Genomic DNA, 4,777 nt, shown 5'->3' with positions numbered 1-4,777 from the left:
AGTGAAAACTTATTTCAATCAGTCATCTGATCAATAAAACCTATACTACATATATAAGATGCAGTTAAGTAAAAGCAAATTTAAATGCATCATCTAAGTAAACTTGAAACTAATTTTAAAATCTAGAAACTTCAAGTCAAATCTTAAGTGAGATGTGACACCCCTAAAAGCAGCAAAGAATAGGAAGATGGAAGATTTACTTTCTTAGTCAAACTGCATAGTGTGAGCTTTACTTTTTATTGGACTAAATTTTCAACTATTTCAAGCATTCCATTATTTTGGATACATGGTTTGTTTTCCATATTCTCTTGTAAATAAATTTTTAACATATAGACAGATGTTATATTTATTATACTTCTTTAACAATCTAATATCCTTTATTTTTCTTCTAATAAAGATTCTAGTTAGATTTATTAAAACATGAAAATCAAAAGAAAAAGGCCATAATAATTCAGCAGTTGTAACATTTGCCCACCGATAGCTGTGAATTTAGAAATATCATCAAATACAGGCTTCTAAAAGAAGTTTTTGAGTTATTTCTCCATAAACTGCAGCTTTTCCCTCCAGCACAGAGAGCAAGGGGAAACGGTTCTTCAGACTCCCGGGAAGGGTGATTTAGGAATCCCGCAACACCTCTCTCTTATGTTGAAACTGGGTTATTTACAGGTGGGACTACAACTTCTTCAAGGCTTAAATTTGAGGCAATTTTAATTTTTTTAATTTAAACTTTTGAGAATTTCATATATTAGTATTGTATTTGCATCATTTCCACCCATCCCTGTGCCCAGATCCTTCTCTCATATCCCTGTAAGTCAAGTTCACTGCTGGGAGGTACACTGCTCCCAATCCCCTCCTCCCACAGTGCTTGCACACCCCGAGGAAAGAATTCTCCAAATCGCTTAGGAAAGAATTCTCCAAACTCCTGTTTGAAGAATCTTAACGAGTTTATTGGGCTTGCTAACTGAGCTTAGGGTATGGGTTTACTTACAGACAAACACCGCTGTATTCAAAAGTCTACACCTAGACATAAATCCTGTGGTTCCTGACAGCCTTACAAAATGGCTATAGACCAACCCTGTGGTTTTCCCAGCTTTTATACCCTTAGCCCCTCCCCTGCAAGTGGCTATGGTCAACCGATTGGCTGGATGATGGAAGGAGAGTGGCTTCTTTGTAGAGAGTGGGAAGGAGGTGGGTCCATGGCTTGTCTTCACAGGGTCAGAGGAACATCCTGTCACAATCCCTAAGGGTCCCTCATCCCTCTCAATTTTTCCTCTTCTTTAGTTATTGTTATTACATATGTATGAAATGTACTGAGTCCATTTAAGGGTGCTCATGTGTACATGTGTTTAGGGCTAACCACATGGGATTAGATAATCTCTCAAGGAACCTATTGTTGGAGAAAACTGTTTCCCCCTCACTCAGCATCCATTGATTACCTTAGCTCTTCATCTTGAAGTGGGATCCCTTGAAATTTATCGCATCCACCTTGTCATGTCAACAGGTTTTGTCATTACTTCTCATCAATGAAACTTTTTCTTACAGATGATGAAGACTATTACAAAGTTCCACAGCTAAGACACCAAGAGTGACTGTGAGATGCCCAGTCCTAAATGACATGTTTATAATTCAACCTGTAAGCGCTCAGGGAACTTTGTGGAAGAAGACTGGGAAGAATGTAAGTGCCACAGGAGCAATACGTCTGCCGCTGGTCCTGCAGATCTGACAGGGAATTTATACCAATGAAATCTCCACAGTATGGTAGTCTAGCAAGATCTTTATAATGATCAAACTTTTTTTTTTTTTTTATTTTGAGACAGGGACTCCCTATAGCCCCAGGCCTGGCTTGAAACTATGTAGACCAGGCTGGCCTCAATTTCACAGAAATTTGCTTGCCTCTGCCTCTGCCTCCAGAGTGCTGGGATTAAGTTATGCACCACCACACCTGGCCTCAATTTTAATTCATTAAATAAAATTTACATCTATTTGTTTTGTGTGTGTATACATGTACATTATATGCATGTGAATGATCACATGCCATAAACCCATATGGAAATCAAAGGCAACTGTAACTCTACACAACTGTTAACCTCCATATGGGTGCTAGGAACCAAACACAGGTCTTCTTGAAGAGCAGCCAGTGCTCTTAACCACTGAGCCATCTCTCAGACCCCGGTTTTCATCCATTCTTGATGCTGTAATAAGAAAGCACAATTGGACAATCCGTAAACAACTAAAATGTATTTTTGCCAGTCCCTTGAAGTGGTAAAGCACCTGTAGATTTGGCATCTGGTGAAGGTCCACTCCCCACAATCCATGGCATTTAGAAGTTCTCACAGAGCAGAGGCAATGGCAGGCTTACCCTAGGTTCCCTCCAGTCGTTTAGGCACTTATGGAGCTGGAGCCCTCATCACGTTGTCAATCCACCTCTAACTCCACTATGGTAGGGATTAAGCTTCAATATCTAAATTTTGAGGTCACTTAGAAGACAATAGCATCTTTTAAAATACTTTATGTATACCTTAAAAATGGTAGATGAATTATCTTCACTACAGTTCTAAATCTAACTTCAGTGAGCCGAAAACTAATGTCACTTGAAATGCTATTTCGTCTTGATTTTTTAAACTGAGCTGGAAATAAAATGTCAAATGTTAGTATTCAAATAATTTTTATGAACTTTCTATGGAACACTTAAATACAAATTACAGAAACTTCCAAAATACAAAATAGTATTTGTTATATATTTTTTTATTTTTATTTCTCCCCTAAAGATAAAATTCAATCACATGCAATTTTTAAGGAGTTCCTATCTTTCACTACCAGCCTGAATCAAAGCTAGAATTTTTTAAAATAATTTTTAAAATGTATATTATGTTGCAATTTAATAACTGACATCTTTGAAAAAAAGTCCATTTTTAAATTGGCAGATTTCATGATTTATAATGCTTTTTAACTCTACAGACAAATTGACCAGTTTGCATATATTCTGTATTTTCATATTCCCCATCCCGCTTAAGAGCTGCCAGTGAATATTTTATATTAGTGTACTCTATTATGTACTGCTAATGAACTAAAATTAGTATAATGATATTGACTAAAGTCCATGTTCTGTTCATATTACAGTAGTGACTTTTATCTTTTTTCTTTTTTCTGTTCTAGGTTCTTCTTGAGGATTCCATGGAAAATTTAGGCACCTCTCTCTTCCTGCTATGACAATGTCTCAGACTTTCTTGGCTTTGATGACCTGGGATGTTTGAGCATGACATATCAGCCATATAGTCCGTAGAATCTCTTTCAGTTAGGATTTGTCTGATGTTTTCCTCATAATGAAACTGGAGTTAGAAAATTGTTGATACCGAATATTGTATTTTTCTTCAAATTTTTCTGTATGTTGGCTTTAGTTTAAAGTGGGCCCTGATTAATTCCATACCAAAAATCTTGAAAAGGAAAACTGGAAAACTGATTGTTAAATCCAAGGTGGTAGATTATAATATGTATAGCAACTTAAATTTTTTTCTCTTCCATAAATTGAGTCTCATTAACATTAAGCTCTTATGTAGGCATCTCCACATTGAACTGAACACACATTATGTCATGTATGCCTATCTAATCAAAGTAGTGTCACCTGATGTCCCTCAGTGCAAGTTCATCCCCAGCCTATGGAGAGCTAATCTTAGAGAAGATCAGCTCTTCCTCACCCAGTAGTAATTAGCTGCCCAATAGTTCTTCAGCTAAGATTGGGACCTGCTGCCCATTTCTTCAGTTCTATGCTAGATTTTTCTGTCTGCTTGAGTTTGTATGGGCCTTTCATGTGCTGTCAGCATTGCTGGAAGTTCATCTGAACAAGGTCCCAGGAGCCTGTAAGACACTATTTCCATATGGCCATGCACCTCCTACCCTGGCTTACAATCTTTCCTCCTCCTCTTCTGCAATAGTCCCTGAGTCCTGGGTTCATTGTTCATTGAAATCCAGTGGGGGGACGGGGGAGTGCAATGGGAGGATGCTAATGAAGAAGGGGTTATGAAAAGGATTAAGACGTTGTATATGAGATACACAAAAAATTAATAAAAAGCTATTTTAATAAGAAATAGACAAATTTCATTTAAATAAAAATATGATTTAACTGTTAAAAAACTGAACACACACTGATTTTATAGTGTAGCAAAGATGGTTGACACTCCATTCTGTGTAACTATACCCTCGCCTATTTCCTATAGGTACCTGGTTTGCTTCCTCTTTACCCCACTGTTCTGTTTCTGGCTTAGTCCCAAGTCTACATTCTTCAGGCCTTTCAGTATGCACTCTGTTTCATTCTCTTTTTCCTCCCTGCATGTTGACCTCTGATTTCACCTTCTATCACTATTTCTCTACTTAGCTAATGAAGTTTTCTAAATTCTGTCTATATGTCTTACTGCATGAAAAATTGCATAATAGATGAGTACATTCTAAATATGTCCAAGATCAAACATTGTTTTTCCCCTTCCTCTAAATCAATTCTTTGTGATACTAAATCTAAATCTTTATTTATCTTACTGTTTTTTTTCCAAATTATCAGGTTCAAAACCTGTGATCCTCTTTGACCATTCACCTTCATACATAAAGAAAATCATTTGGTACATGTGAATTATTATGCTGGAGTACATATTGAAGTTGAAAAGATGTGTTCATGACTGGCTCATACACACAGCTGAGCCCTTCTCATTTCCTATAGATAAGAAGGCCAAAGACTGAGTAACTGGAATATTCTTGCTGTTTATTGTGTTCCTCTTTTCAATTCCTA

The sequence above is a fragment of the Nannospalax galili genome, unplaced genomic scaffold (assembly GCF_000622305.1).
Source record: "Nannospalax galili isolate Female #2095 unplaced genomic scaffold, S.galili_v1.0 scaffold227, whole genome shotgun sequence".
Classification (NCBI taxonomy): domain Eukaryota; kingdom Metazoa; phylum Chordata; class Mammalia; order Rodentia; family Spalacidae; genus Nannospalax; species Nannospalax galili.
The sequence above is the reverse complement of the archived record's forward strand: the minus strand, read 5'-3'. Positions refer to the sequence as shown.